The following is a 15972-nucleotide window of genomic DNA, read 5'->3' as shown; positions in this document are numbered from 1 at the left end:
TCTGGAGCGCAGCCTGGTATCGGGATGTTTCCAAGCCCTGGGTGATCCGAATGTGCAGGTCGAGTTAAAGATCGCTGTTTCAGAATAGCTGGCGTGTTTCGGCCTTCCCCACCCGGCTCCCGGAGAAGGGTGCTATAGTTCTCTACATGACTAACTACTCATTAAATGCGACCCGTGAGGGCTGAGAACGGAAATGACTCCGGCTCTATGCGTGCGGCTCTGCTGCAGTTTTATGCAGGGAGGAACCGGCTGTGTCCTCTCCGGAAGCTGGCACACTGGAGACCGCGGCGCCCGGGGAAAGAAAGCCCGCTCTTGAGAAGGGCAGGGGTTGGAGTGAGCCGAGAGCCACCCAGGTCAACTGCCACGTGAACTGGATCCCTCTTCTTAAGGCGAGGGGAGAGGCTCGTGTGGGTGTCCTTCCCAGGCCAACTACCTCGCCGGCCAAAGCACACCTCTATTCTAGGACCCTAAAATAAACTTTCAGAAAGGACTCAGTTCAATTGGAAAGGTGTCTCTGAGGGGCTCTTTCCCACGGGAGACTGAATGCACAGGCCTCTGCAGTGACGGGGTCCTGAAGAACCTGGGGGAGGGGAGAGATCTTTGTGTAACTGTTAGGATTTTATTGTGCTACATTTTATAGCTAAGAACTTTCCCCCTCTTTCGATAGGTTAAAGTAGTGGTTCTCAATCAAGGCGGCACTTTGGAATATTGACGTTTTAAAAGTGGCAATCCTTTTAAAAGTATTCAAATACCGAGGACCCTCCTAGATCATTTAAATGAGTCTCGAAGGATGGGCCAGGGCTTGGGTTGCTTCCTGTCCCCATAAAACACGTTGCCATTGAGTGGATGCTGACTAGCAGCAACCCTGCATGTGGTTTCTGAGGCTGGTGATCTTTACAAGGAGCAGATGGCCCAAGGAGTAGCTGGTAGATCTGAACCACCAACCTTCCACTGAAGAGCCTAATGCCTAGCCCAGCCCCCCACCGCCCAGGTTTCCTTGAACACTTCCTTCCTTCCTCCTGCCACCCCCCACCCCCGACCTCCTGGGAGATTTGAATGTGCTAAAAGGTATTGCTTTATAGAAACCCCAAATCCAATGAGTTGGTCTTTTGAATCTTTCAGAAGACGCGTGCTTTAACAAGCTTTCCGTTTCTGTGATAAAACATCTACTGCAGTCTCTGCACCTAACCAGCGCGAGAACAGTGCGGTAGGGGAGATCATGCCTTAGCATCCTGTGTGGCCGTGTTAATTCCGCGGGCTGCCTTCCCTTTAGCTTCCTATTTCCTTCACTGCAGGGACTGTGTCTGTATCTCTTTATAGACACACAGGCACTAATAGAGACAAATGGGAAAAACAGATGGATAGGTTAATAAAAATCACCCAATACTTGGAGATAAGAACACGAAAGCACCTCTTGCACGTCACACCGGGGCGCTGTTCAGTGAACCTTACTGAATTCTCTGCGAGAATGTGCCTGTGTTTGATCTCTCCACTTACAATTTTACTAGCGTCCCGACTCGGTGAAGTGACACGTTAGCCTGTCGACTTCTGTCTAGCAGGAAAAAGAGCCCCATGGTTAGCATCTTATTACATTCGCCTCTCTGCTGTCTTCGGCGGCGGCAGTTCTACTCTGTCGCCTGGGTCTCGCCAACTTAATCCCGTCTCATAACAGTAACCTAGAGGTTGTATTCTTCATTCTTACTTCCTAATACCTATAAAACTCACTTCCTCCGAGGTTCCTGGAATCAGGTTTATGATTTCACAGGCTCCCTAGTAAGGAGTTAATAGATGTTTGGACACATGTTTGCTTTATATTTGCATGAGTCATCAGTTTAACTTTTTTGAAAATGGCTGGATAAACAAATGAGTGGCTGGAGGCCTCACCACTCCCGCCACTGAGTGGATCCGGCTGACAGCGGCCTGTGGGGCGCAGGTGCACTGCCCCGTGGCTCTCGCAGACGTTCAATCTCTATGGAAGCAATAGCTTCATCGTTCTCCCTCAGAGTGCCTGTGGGTTTGAACTGCTAACCTTGTGGTTATCAGTCCAAGGCACAATCCACGATGGCTCCTGGGCAGGAAGGGGGGGACCACACGTAGGAACCGAAGGACAGACGTGGTTTAACTCACAGTTTTGCCAAAGACGACTCCTGGCTACGCACAGCCACGGCTGGGTAGGTCTCCCCTCAGCTGAGGAAGGAATGGGCTCACCCAGGGCGACCGTGAGGCCCAGGAAATGGCCTGTGCACAGGATCGCCGAATCACAACTGGCTTGATGGTACCTAACACCAACAAAGCCTAGAAAATCCTAACCCTAATTTTCTGTGTAGACTTTCACTAAAAATTAAACCAAATCAAACCCTAAGAACTGATTATTTTTCCCTCCTGAAATTATAAAGGTTCGTGGAAATTCTCCCAGTGAGGGAAGGAACATTTTATTTCTGCCATTTGTTTGAAATGTTAATGTCATGGACTTTTTTCTAATTTTGAATTTTCACACGATTTGGCTGCAGAGAAAGCAGAATGTTCTGTAGAATGGGAAATACCTGTTGGGCCTGCACAGGTATAACGAGCACTAAGAGCAATTTCAGCACTTACCTACCAATACTCAGATGAATGCTATGCCCACCACGTGTCAGGCGTCAGGCGCTTCACATGCATAACGCCGAGGCTCAGCGAACACTACCTCGGTTTTACCAATGCAAAGAAAATGGAGTGCTTCCCAGGTCATACGGTGAAGAAGCCGCCAACCTGGGCCTGCTTCGCTCCAAAGCCCATGCTACGAACCACTCAGGGCCGGGTCAGAGTCCAGAGGGCCAAGCTGGCTGTCCACATTGGGCCCTCCATGACTCCTTAATCAAGCCTGGGGATATCAAAGTACTCCCCCACACTCTGCTTGCCAACCCACAGGTACAGCTGCTCAGAACACGAGCCCGGAAATCAGCGCCTCAGTGAGCGGCTGAAGAGAGCAGCTCACTCCCACCGCACACGGCATGGGGCTCAGCTCCAAACGCTAGAGCGCTTTTCTCCGGAATTCAGACCCACGTGAGTGCTGGAAACTCCGGGTGACGGGAGGAAGGCAAACTTGAGATCTCAGTGAGAACTGAGGTAAGAAACAGTTTGAGGAATAGTATTTAACCCAGAAGAAACTGCCTTTTAATGATTTTGTTTTTATGTCTAAAATATCATAGTGGTAGGTAATTTGTCATTAAACCGTTGGGGGTTATGTAGGTTTGCCAATAACGAGACATGCCTGGAATCGTGGGGAATGACACTGGCTTACAAGGCTCCCAAGATATCACATTAGTATCATAAACTAGTGATGGCAGTCATATTTACTCCAAAAATCTGGGAGAGTCTGTTGTTCAGAATTTACCACTGGTAATTAAGGTAGGGTTACAAGGCAAGCAAGCCTGGAGCTCCTGAATTTATATGCATCCTTGAACTTACAAATGGCTGAGGAGGCCACCCAGGCTGTTCTTAAGCTTCCCAGCAGCCACCTTGCTCTCTGGTCCTGAGCTTCCGAGAGTCGTCTGGTGTAGACAATGAGCTACAGGCTTTCTAGAACTATACCCAGACCCAGGGAGCCACCAGCGGAAAACCAGAAGTCACAGTGTACCACCCACACGGGGTTGCAAGAGGAAACACAGACCACCCGGTTAAATTTAAATTTCAGATCAATAACAAATGTTTGTTTTTTTTTGTATACCCACATAACACTCAACTGGTACCCTGTATTTTGACTGCTAAATCTAGCAAACCTCCTCTTTACACATTTTTCATCTCACAGCATGGGAATACGGCAATGTGGTTATGAATGTAGGTTGGGAAGGTCACTGGTGAAATCAGCCCCTTTTTTGTTGCTTGCTAACTGTGCCGCCATGGTCCGGCCACTTACCCTTCTCCAGCCTCCGTTTTCTCATCTGAAAAGTGGGGATCATGAGTTCCTATCCCATCTGCTCAAACACCCATTCAGTGGCCGGCCTGTAGTAAGCACTTCCCAAAAGTTAGTACTCTCATCGGGCTCCAAATAAATAAACTCAAGTTTACTCCAAATGGGATTTTGTAGTGGCGTATTAGCCAGATCTTTCTTTTCTACATCCTACATTAAAAAAAAAAAAAGTAAGATAATGGGATTGAATGTCTTTTTCACAGGAAAATTCCATAAGCTCATAGACTCCCTTGAGCGTATACTGTTCTCACTAGATTAATTTTGAGAACGTGTACAAGGAACTTACGCTGCCAGTGACAACAGCTTGCTCTCCACCGTCTAGGCCTTCTGATGCCACCGAGTTACATTCCAGGTCTCTCCTCCCTCAGTGCCCCTATGTGACACATACAAATATTCTTCCCGTGTTTCCAACCTTGAGCACTCTGTGTTTCCTACTGGGGAGCAGACGATATCCTGACATCCAACTGGGTGCCTTTTCCTTTTGGTGGGACATGGAGCACGCTTTTGGATACTGGGCAGAATGACTCTTTGTCAGAATGGACTCAGCAGCAGAGGGTAATATAAACTAGGAGGATGCTGATTGCTGCGGGAACAGAAGTTAACGAGACAGAAAGGGTCTCTGCTTTTATGGAGTTTATCTCTACTCGGGGAATCAGATAATGAAAGACTAAACTAACGCATAACGAATTAAGCTACTGAGAAAAATAAAGACGAAAGAGGGGAGAGGAGAGGATGGCATATAGTTGGTTAGTTACCAAATGGCCATTCCCAACTCCTGTCCAACTCTTGAATCTCCCTTATTCAAGAGACTGAAAAGACAAGACAGTCATTCTCCACCGTCCCTTGTAATGAAGCACGGTCATTCCAGCATCGTTTGCTTCTGGCCACTGTGATAAAAAAAGCCACTTGGTGAGGTTCAGGGATACCCTTGGAAATTTTTCCCTGCTTGATAAAAGGCAAAAGCACGTAGGGAGCATTCTCTCTCATGGACCTGGCTGCCCCTCCACTTCTTGCCTTTGTGAACTGGCAGGTGGAGGTGTCAGGGCCCTGAGGAGTGACTGATGGGGTTGGGGCGTTCTGAGACTCACAGATACCAACCAGACTCCTAAAACTGTGGTATTTCCAGAATACCTACCTTTACACGCCTTATCAAACTAACAATAAATGTCTTCATGGCTGAAGCCACTTTGAGTTGTCAGTTACTTGTCTCAGGAAGCATCCTGGCTGTACTGGAGTTTTCTTTTAGATGGGGTGGTCAGAGAAGGGTTCCCTGAAGAGGTGACAGTAACCAGGGGGGCATTTGAATCGCATTGTAGGTAGAAAAGATGTAGAAAGATCCTGGGACAGAGATGAGCTTGTCGTGTGGCTGCAGTATATGAATGTTGAGGAAACGGGGGCCTGAGGCAATCAGGAGATCATGCAGGGCATTGTAGACCATGGATTTTATTATTGTTGCAGTGAAATTCACTGCAGCGAAATTCACTTATGCGCATGACCTGATTTCTGTCTTTAAAGTACAACTTTCAGAGAGAAAGATGAGGCTGTCTCTCCTGGAAAGACTGACAACCTCGGGGACATGACATAGAGCTGCTGTGTCAGAATCAGCTCGAAAGCAGAGGGCTGCTTTTTTGTTTGTTTTAAAAATACAACTTCAGTTGCGGCCTAGGTGGCCAACTGAGAGTGGAAGCGGGGAGAGTGGCTGGGGAGCTCTTGCACTAGACCAGGTAGGAGACCAGGGTGGCCCACAGCAGGGAAGCCCAGTGTAGGTGGGGAGAGTCTCTGACTATGGAAAATGCGCTGGAGGCAGAGCCAACAAGATGTGCTGATGCATGATGGAGTTACAGGATGAGGAAGAAGCCTAGGTGTAAGCGTCAGCGATGAGGGAAGACAAAGATTTGGGGGTGCTGGAAATCTACAATCATTTGGGAAAAGTGGAATTCCTGCTGGAAATCTGAGTCTGTCGGTGTGCTGCACTGTGCTGGCTTGCATGCTGTGTGGTGCTGGAAGTCGACAAAGCAGTATTTCAAATACCACCAGTAGGGTCCCCCATGGTGAACAGGTGTTGGCAGGACTTCCAGGTGAAGACAGCCTAGGAGGAAAAACCTGGTGATCTACTTCTGAAAGTTAGCCAATGAAAACCCTTCGTAACAACAAAAAGGCAAATAATCCAATTTTCCCAAATGGGCAAAGGACTTGAGTAGACATTTCACCAAAGAGGTCATTCAAATGTCCACCAAACATGAAAAGATGCTCATCATCATTAGCCACCAAAGAGATGCACACCAAACCATAGACAAGCTACTATTTCACTCTCAGTAGGATTGCTAAGATGAAAAATAAGCGAATAAAATAACATGTTTGCAAGGATATGGGGAAATTGAAACCCTTCTCTACTGCTGGTAGGAATGCAAACTTGGTGCAACATAGTGGTTTGTATGGCAGGTCCTCAAAAAACAAAAAACACAAATCCCACTGACAAAAACGGTCCAAAAGACGTGACAGCAGCCACATAAAAAGATGTAATGCAAAAAAAAAAAAAGATGTAATGCACCACTGTCAACTGCGGTCCTACTTACACCAGCCCAGAGGTGGATAAAACCTAAATGCCCACCAGTTGCTGGATGGATAAACAGAACATGGGACAAACATACACAAGCAAGTCAAAAAGGGGTCCAGTTCACAGGCACAGGGTTATTCCAAACAAACATGTCCACATATGCCTCGGTGGTCAAGAGATGATGGCAGCCAAGTTCCTCAGTAACACACTTGTCTTAGGTCTCATTAAAAAAAAACACAATTCACTTCCATTGAGTCAATTCTGACTCATGGCAACCCCATTGGACAGGGTAAAACTGCCCATTGAGTGGCTGGTGGTTTTGAACTGATGACCTTGAGGTCAACAGTCCAACGCATCACCGCTACACCACCAAGGCTCCCAAACTCACCGCCATCGAGTTGAACCTAGAGACAACGTACAGTATCTGGAAGTCAATGCACAAGTTGTACGCAAATACTCCACCGTTTTATATAAGAGGCTTGACCATGATCAGATTTGAGTTCAGTAGGGGTCCTGTAGCCAATCCTCCCCCCACACCAACCAGATACTCAGAGATGGCTGTACTCCTTAGCCAGGAAGAGAAATGAAGTCCAGAGACACACCACAACATGCATGGAGCTTAAACACATTAGGCTGAAATAAATCAATCACAAAAATATGATATGGCCTCAATAACATACAGGCAAATGTACAGAGAGCAAAGTTTATTAGCGGTTACCAGTGGCACTGGGGAAGAGAAGAAGGGGGTTGGGATGAGTGCTTCTGGAGCACTGAGTGGCTGTTGATGGTGATGAAAACTTGACACTGAATTAAAGCTACACAACTGATTAATGCCATTGATGGAGAGAAGTTGTATGCTTGTAGAAAGCTGAATTGGCAAATGGGTGAATCCAGATTTACAACAAGAACAACAACTAAAAAGAGGAGCTGTTGAGGGGCTTACACATAGCCGAACACCTCGTGGTTTGGAGGTTGAGGGTTACAGTCTCATAGAACATCCCAGTTAACTGGCCCAATAGAGTGTCTAGCGCTTTTGTTCTACCTCCCAGCATTACACAGTACCTTGGTTCTGAAAAGCTTGCAAGCGGCCAGTCAGTGTACAACACTTGGTCAAAAGTGTTGTTGAAGCAACAGAAGAAGAGATTCAAGGATATGAGAAGGGGGTGGAATGTGTGGCTAAGTGCCACCTGAAGAACGAGATGGTGCCCTGCTCCTCTAAGCGGGTGTTTTGATCAAAGATCCTATAGAAAAATACTGGCCAAATGAGGATAAATGGAGAATTTCACATTCTTACAGAATTCAGACTTCCCCTCACCTCTTTCATTGGCTAAAACCCTGGAGCTATTGCCCTGAGATAATCTTTCACCCAAAGTAGCCCCAGAAGTTTTCTTTAAACCCAGTAGTTTACTTACTTACTAAAGACTGACTGCAGAGAGTACTGTAAAGAACTTTAGCTACAAAAAACAAAAACAAAAAAGAACTAACTACATAGGATCAAACTGGTAACAGTCACTTGAAAGGTTAAGTAGGAAGTTTAAGGGGCAAGGAGTTAAGGAAGATGGAACACGATGGAAAAGAGGTACAAATGGTTACTCAACTTGGAGGATGTAATCAGTGTTGTGGAAGCGTGCGTGTGAACTTTGCTGAATTGGGGTATGTTCTGCTGGGTATTTTTCAACAAAAGCAATATTATTATTATCATTATTATTTTAATCCTGTATCTGATAGAATGCTGGACTATAAGAGCCCAGGCTGGAAGATGCTAAGAAGCACAGTGATCTCAGCTAGGGTCTCAGCAAACCAAGCATGGTGAAGGTGGCGCAAGGCTGAGCAAGGTTGTGTTCTGTTACCCAAGGGGTTACTACGACTCGGATTCTCTAACCTTTTAGATAGCAATTAAAATCACGGGCCTGGTAAGACTTGAGAGGCAGTGAGTGTTGCTAGCAAACAAAGAAGGTCCCTAACACTCAATTACTAATATTATTTTTTTGAAGATGGGAATGTTAAAATGCTGACGGGAGTCACTATGAAAAGTGGCAGAGACAGGGAACAGTGGCAGTACTGTAGTCCTGGAGGAGGTGGAGCAAACCAGGTCTAAAGCACAAGCAGGTCTAGCTTTCCACAGAAGAGGGACTCTTCTTCCCATGTGACAGAAGGGAGGCAGAGAGCATGAGTGTAAACACAGGTGGGCTGGAAGATCTGAGGATGGGAAGATGAGTAAATGCCTATTTTCTCACTGAAACATGAGGTGAGATCATCAGAAATGATGGCACAGGTTGCTGGAGGGTGAAGGAGACAGAAAATGCAAAACAATCTTTCCAGAATGAGAAAAGTAAACCGTGTAGAAAACCGAGGAGGACTTTTAGGCATTGTCGAATGGCTACTTGAGGTCTCGGGTCACGGAATTAAAGACTGAGCACAATTGACAGGAATCCGTTTTTTAAATGCCTAAAAAGTACTCACAATAGGCACAGATCTGTATCACAAGCATGCTATCTGTAGCATTGCTCATATTAGCGAAGACTGGAAACAGACTCAGTGTTCTTCAGTAGGAGATGGGGATTTTCACTTTGCCCTACGAACATATGTGTTGCTTAAATCTTCTAGACAGTTTGCAGTTACTTATGTTTAAAATGGTTTTTTTTTTAATGGTTTCTTAAAATCAGATATATCGCCCTACTGGGAGAAAAAATACAAGGTAAGAAGTTCAAGTTCATGGCAACAAATGTATAAATGTGCTTGACACAATGGATGCATGTATGGATTGTGATAAGAGCTGTACAAGCCCCCAAGAAAATGATTGTAAAAGAAAAAAATAGGTCAAGTTCTCCCTGCTATAGATGGAATTGTATCCACCACAAAATCGGTTATCATAAATCCTAACTTCTATCCTTACAGCTACCATCCCTTGTAGTGGTTCCCAACCTTCCTCACGCTGCGACCCTTTCATACAGTTCCTCATGTTGTGGTCACCCCACCCAACCATACCATTCTTTTTGTTGCTACTTCATAACTAATTTTGCTACTGTTGTGAATCAGGTAACCCCTGTGAAAGGGTTGTTGCAACCACCCACAGGTTGAGAACCACTGATTTAGGGAATGGGTTTCCTTTGTTATGTTAATGAGACATTAATGCAGGGTGTCTTTAAAATTTTAAAAATCATTTTATTGGGGTACAGCCCTTATCACAATCCATCCATCCATTGTGTCAAGCACATCTGTACATGTTGCCATTATCATTTTCAAAACATTTTCTTACTTGAGCCCTTGGTATCAGCTCACACTGATCAGTGTCTCCCTTCACTCATTTTTCTGTTGTCCAACCCCTGGGAGGGGGTTATGTGTAGATCACTGTGATTGGCTCCCCCGTTTCTCCCCAACCTTCCCTTTACTCTCCTGGTATTGCTACTCTCATTATTGGTCCTGAGAGGGTTATCTGTCCTAGATTCCCTGTGTTTTGAGCTGTTATCTGTACCAGTGTACATGCTCTGGTCTAGCTGGATTTGTAAGGTAGAAATGGGGTCATGATAGTGGCAGGAGGGAGCATTTAAGTACTAGAGGAAAGCTGTATGTTTCATAGGTGCTATACTGCACACTGACTGGCTTGTCTCCTCCCCGCGACCCTTCTGTAAGGGATGTCCAGTTGCCTACAGATGGGCTTTGGGTCTCCATTTCACACTCCCCCTCATTCACAATGATATGATTTTTTGTTCTGGGTCTTTGATGCTTGATACCTGATCCCATCGACACCTCATGATTACAGAGGCCGGTGTGCTTCTTCCATGTGTTCTTTGTTGCTTCTCAGCTAGATGACCGCTTATTTATTTTCAAGCCTTTAAGATCCCAGATGTCATATCTTCTGATAGCCAGCACCATCAACTTTCTTCACCACATTTGCTTATGCACCCACTTTGTCTTCAGTGATCATGTCAGGAAGGTATCACAGAATGCTGGTTATGAGAACAAAGTGTTCTTGCCTTGAAAGAGTACTTGAGTAGAGGCCCCATGTCCATCTGCTACCTTAATACGTAACATACAAATATATGTACATAGATCTATTTCCCTATTGTTCTATATAAATATATTTATGTATATACATGCCTATATTTACACCTCTATAAATGTTCTTTGCCTCCTGGTTATTTCCTCACAAGGTATGTCTTAAGTCAATATCTTTGATCATTTAAGAGATTAAACAGAAAAGCTGACAAGGGAAGATATATCCATGTCACACAAGCCAAGGCACAAAGACCCTTCCTCAGAGATGAAAGAGAAAGGCTTTCTCCTAGGGAGTTTGGATTTCTAACCTTGTAAACTGAGGAAATGAACTTTTGTTTGTTAAAGGCACCCACTGCAGATTTTTCTATAATAATAACACCACCTATACTTCCTCCTGTGGAGTCTGACTGACTCTCCACAGACAACATGCAGTAAGAGTTATGAGGAGCTGATACCAAGGGCTCAAGTAGAGAGAAAGTGCTTTGAGAACGATGATGGCAACATGTGTACAAGTATACTTGAGACAATGGATGTATGTATGGATTGTGATAAGAGTTGTATGAGGCCCCAATAAAATGATTTTTTAAAAAAGTTAAGTGTATATCTTTTGCAAGTTATCCCTATTTTATACAGCAATAAACATTTTTTACGTATACACTTTAAAATGTGAAATCATGCTCTACATATTGGTCTAAATTACTTTTTCTTAATAGCACATTAAGAATATATTTTGAGTCTGATTGCAGCGTTTACTTCTGCGCTCAGAGCCTGTTTTAACTCCTCTTCTGCGCTGACTGCTTTGGTGAAGATACTGTCTATATGAACCAAGTGGGAATGTACTCTTCTAGCCCATTTCCATTAAAGAAACCTTTAAGAAAAAAGATTTTTTAAAAAGAAAAAAAAAAGAATATATTTCAAAGTAAATACCATGGAGTTGTATCCTATTAAAAACTGGCTGTGTACTACTGCAGTGTAGAAATCTATCATAATTTATTTATTCCCCACTTGCTGGACATTTAGGCTGTTACTTTTTTTTTGTCCCTGCATGTAATAATACTCCCCCTACAACCTTGCCTTTTTTGGGGGTGGGTGGGTGGGGGGAAGACAACGACATTTTTAAAAGCAGATACAAACGCATGGATATGTATACAATAGGATGATGTATAAAATTTTTAGTAGACTATGGAATAAAAACTTTGGATCAATTATGTGGAAGAAGGTGATCAACAGTAAAGAGAACAAGGAAGAGGGAAAGGAGGGGAAGAATTCAAAGTCGTAAGCCTCGCTGGGAAAGCCTGTCTGTTAGGCGTTCTTGCGGCATTGTCCTGAGGCATTGGACCGGCGTTCTGTGGCAATGAACACCACAGGCACCGTTGACGGGGAAGGGGCGGGCACCAACTCAAAGAGGAGCAAGCTGTAACTGAAGCTAGCCGCAGGAATACTGTGGAGTAATCTGATTGTCTTTCTCTTTCAGAAACTGCAGTTGAGGATACAGGGAGAGTGGAAGGAATGACGCCTGAAGAGCAAGAAGAAGTAGGATGCAGGGATCGCGAAGTAATAGGCGCCTCAAGTAACCAAAAGTATGGATTAAGAAAAAGCTAATACTAGAGAAAGCAGACTTTTTAAAAATTTTATTTTTCTGGAAGTACTCTTCTATGGATGGCCTTATAGCCATTGACATGTCAGTAGTTTCATAGCCAGACTTAATTGAAGATTAATTTTCCTCCTTGGATGCAGAAGACTATAACTATTTCAGATATGAAGAAGCTGTATAGCAAGTGAAGGCATAGGGTCCTGACCCAAAACCCCACCAATCCCTCACTGCCGGGGAGCTTGTCTCTAACTGACAGTGACCCCTACAGGGTTTCTTACCTGACAGCACCACCTGGGCTCCTTGAGGCTCTTGGGCAGTAGTTCTCTACTACAGGTCCTCCCTGTCTGTCCTGCTGCCTAGGGGACCTTTGACAATGCCTAGAAACAGTTTTCCTTCTCACAACTGTTGGGGGAGGGTCCGAGGGTCTCTTGTGCGATTATGTCTAGAAGTCAGGGCTGTTGCCCAGCATCCTAAACACACAAGCCACCAACCAGGGAAGAGTTACCTGCCAACAGTGTGAGGCTGAGGAGCCCTGTTTTAGAGCCAGCCAGCTGGGTTTCAAGTCACTTACTGACTCTGTAGCCTGGCCTCGTTACTCACCTCTTTGTGCTTACTGAATGTCTTCGTTTGTAAAATTAGGAGTGTCAACACTGTCTAACCTCATTGATTGGTTGCACCAGAAAGAATAATAAAGGAGTTATAGCAGAAAGGGGCTAAGCAAAGGAAAAGAGCTAAGGACGAGGCTGCAAAACAGTAAGTGTTCAGCATACTTTTCCCATTATTGTTACACGCATTGAATGGAAGAACTGTACCAACATTTCAACAGTGGTTGTTTGTAGGCAGTAAGGGGCTTTTTTCTTCATTATGCTTTTATACCTCTGTATTTTCCAAGTTTTCTAAACTATATTTGTATTCATTTAACATTCAATTCAATATATGTGTGTGTGTGTGTATATATGTGTGTGAATGTAGAAAGAGCTTTACTTGTAATATAGTGAAAAACAAAACAAACACACACCCCCACTGTTCTTTAGTCAATTCCAACTCATAGTGCCCTTACCTAGGATTCCTGTTACAGGAGCAGGCAGACTCATCTTTTTCCTGCTGAGCAGCTGGTGGATTTGAACCACTAACCTTAGAGTTAGCAGCCCAGAGCTTATCCCACGGTACTACCAGGGCTCCAGTAGTAAATGGAGGCAGAATTGGAGAGACCTGAACTCTACCTGCTGTTTGTGACTGGGTCGAGTCACCTCTCAGTGCTTCAGATGGGCAATGCCTGCCTTTCTGAGCTGCTCTGGGGATTAAATGGGGCATACATCTGTGCCCTAGCAAAGTGTGCCCAATGAAAGGATCCAGGAGCTGACTGCTGTAAAGGTTTAGCCAAGAGCAAATAACTGCAAACGGGAAAATATACTCATGACAGTAACTCTATGTTTAGTTTTTAAATGATCCTCGTGGAGAAAATATCTTAGCTCTATCCTTCCACCTCCAGCCCCTATCTCCAGCTATGTACACTGTGGGAAAGAAAGGGTCTGATAAGCCCACTGGCAGGGCCTGGCTTTCAGGGTATATTAGCTGGTCAAGTTCCTGCGTGTGAGAGGCAGGCACTGTGGCATCACCAATGCTCAGGGACCACCTTCCAACTTCCTCCTTCATCTTTGAAACGTCCAACTTGAAAATATACTCAGCAAGGGCTCTCCTCAGCAGGATATCGCCCCCTCCCCACTTTCTCTCTCTCTGGGGCTCCACCTGCTGCCTTTCAGCTGGTTGAGAAGGTTACCCCCTTTGAGATTTCAGAGGGACTGCTCGCCTAAGTAGTCCTGCAAACATCAGTCTCTCGGATGCTGTTCCTCAGGGGAGCTGGGTGTGCTTGCTGAGCACATGGCCCTGCCCAGCGCTGTGTCTCCTCCAGGGCTCTTCTTTTCCACAGGGGGTTCTGCGGGGGGGTGGGGGAGGGGGGTGGGGGGGGTGGGGGGTGGAGGGCGGTGAGTGATAGGATTCAAGAACCTTAGTTACATGGAAAACAATAGGTTACATTTGCATCCACAATTATGGGATTTGAGCCTCGTTGGCCAATTAACTTGAGCTCAAATCCTCAACCAGCTTTCAACACACCCTGGGCCAATCCTTAGCAGTCAGGTCCTACCGGCCAGAGTTTGGAAAGGCAATCTGGCTCCAACTCACCCTAACATGGAAGACCCCAAGCCCCCCTAGGAAGAAGTCTTACAGTACAGTGAGCTCTCTAAGGAGTGTTGTGGAGCCTGGGAGCCTGGATTAGGAGAGAACTGCCTGGGCATCCATTCTTCCAGGTAAGGTGGAATGCCTAAAGAGTTGGGAAAGGGTGTCGGGTAAGACGCTGGCAGGAAGTGAAACTGGAAGGGGTCTTCCCTCTAGACGTGAGTAAATAAAATTACCAGAGAACTTTATGCTAGATCCAAATTAAAATATCAGGATTGGTGATCCCCAGGATTGGTTGCTCCAGGCCCAGCCAGGACTATAAACTTCTGGAATAACCTTGACTGTTGCCAAGATACTCCCTACCTCACATCTGCCAATTGACTGTCCACCCCACTGTCAAGCAAGAGAAGCCTGATGCCTGACATTGACTCCAGCCAATGCTCTCAGTCTCCAGTCTAACCAGCCTTCACTCACAAGTGCATATATCTGAAGCAAGAGCTTAGCATGAACCAGACAAGGTGCAAAGTGCTAGAATTTTTTTTTTTTTTAAAAAAAAGGAAAACTCCAGCCCCTGATCCCAAGAAGCTCACTTTAGGTGGCCATCCTGCCCCAAAGGAAATGTAGATTTCAACAGGGATCAAAGGCTTGGTCTGAAGGCTCATACCCAGGATTGTAAAGGACACAGTTGCTCTCCAGTGCTTGCTCTGTAATGAGACTCATCACAGAAGGTGAAGGGAAGCACCTCAATTAGTACAGAATTTCACACATTTGAGATGCCCATTCCCCTGTCCCTTTGACACCTCTTTGTAGCCCAGACCCAGTAGCTTATCTCAGTTTCTCCACATAGAGGAATGAGAGCAGCCATCCCAGGGCCAGAAGGAGACCTACGGGTAGGTATGCCGATCCCTCAGAAATCTCCAGCACTAAATACTTTTATGTCTATTTTACCACAAGGAAAGAAAAAACCTGATATACTTTCTCTTTTACCTTAAAGACCCAAAATAATTTACAAAAGAGAACAATTCCTTTATTTTGAAATATAATTATACAGATTATTTTAAAACAATACACCCAGTAGATCTGATCTCACGGTTTATGTGCATAATTTTAGAAGCTTTGAATCTATTAACTTTATTCTGAGAACCAGGTATGTGTCTTTAGAGAATATGCTTCAGCCAGTAGTATTACAAGCTTCTGAGGATGGAAGAATGTTTCTAGGTTCGATTAAAAAAAAAATCCACCATGATGTAATTCTAGATTTTTTTTACCCTTTAGACATCATTTGGTCACCATAGTAACAGGATGTTTTACTACCAGACATCTATACAGCACAGGGACGGGCAAGCAATTACTTAATGGGTTATTTGGGGGCACAGAATGTAGCTATTGGCACAATTCAATGTGAAATCTGTACTTCACTAGAGATCTCTTTAAGCAAGCCAAGCTGACTCAATCTTCCAGAAAGGTCAGTGGAACATTTCAGAGGCAGCCAAACTGGCTGTAGACATCATTTGCAATAGGTGGAAGAGAAAGGCAGAATTTCCAGTGCTTAAGAGCATGGACTTCTTGGTTCCAAAGCCTGACTGGACTTGCTGTGTGACCTTGGGAAAGCTCCCTAACTTCTCTGTGCCTCAGCTGCTTCATCCCTAAAATGGGAGCAATAACACCTCCTTGATCAGGTTGTTGTAACCATGC

The 15972-nt window shown here is 45.0% G+C and overlaps 1 protein-coding gene across 3 annotated transcripts in view; it reads right to left on the bottom strand.

Moving 5' to 3' along the window:
- Window positions 1-15972, bottom strand: part of GPR19 (G protein-coupled receptor 19) — a 34751-nt gene that overhangs the window by 6051 nt on the left and 12728 nt on the right. The window lies entirely within an intron of this gene.

The sequence above is a fragment of the Tenrec ecaudatus genome, chromosome 6, assembly GCF_050624435.1.
Source record: "Tenrec ecaudatus isolate mTenEca1 chromosome 6, mTenEca1.hap1, whole genome shotgun sequence".
NCBI lineage: Eukaryota > Metazoa > Chordata > Mammalia > Afrosoricida > Tenrecidae > Tenrec > Tenrec ecaudatus.
This window is presented reverse-complemented; position numbering and strand designations above follow the sequence as displayed.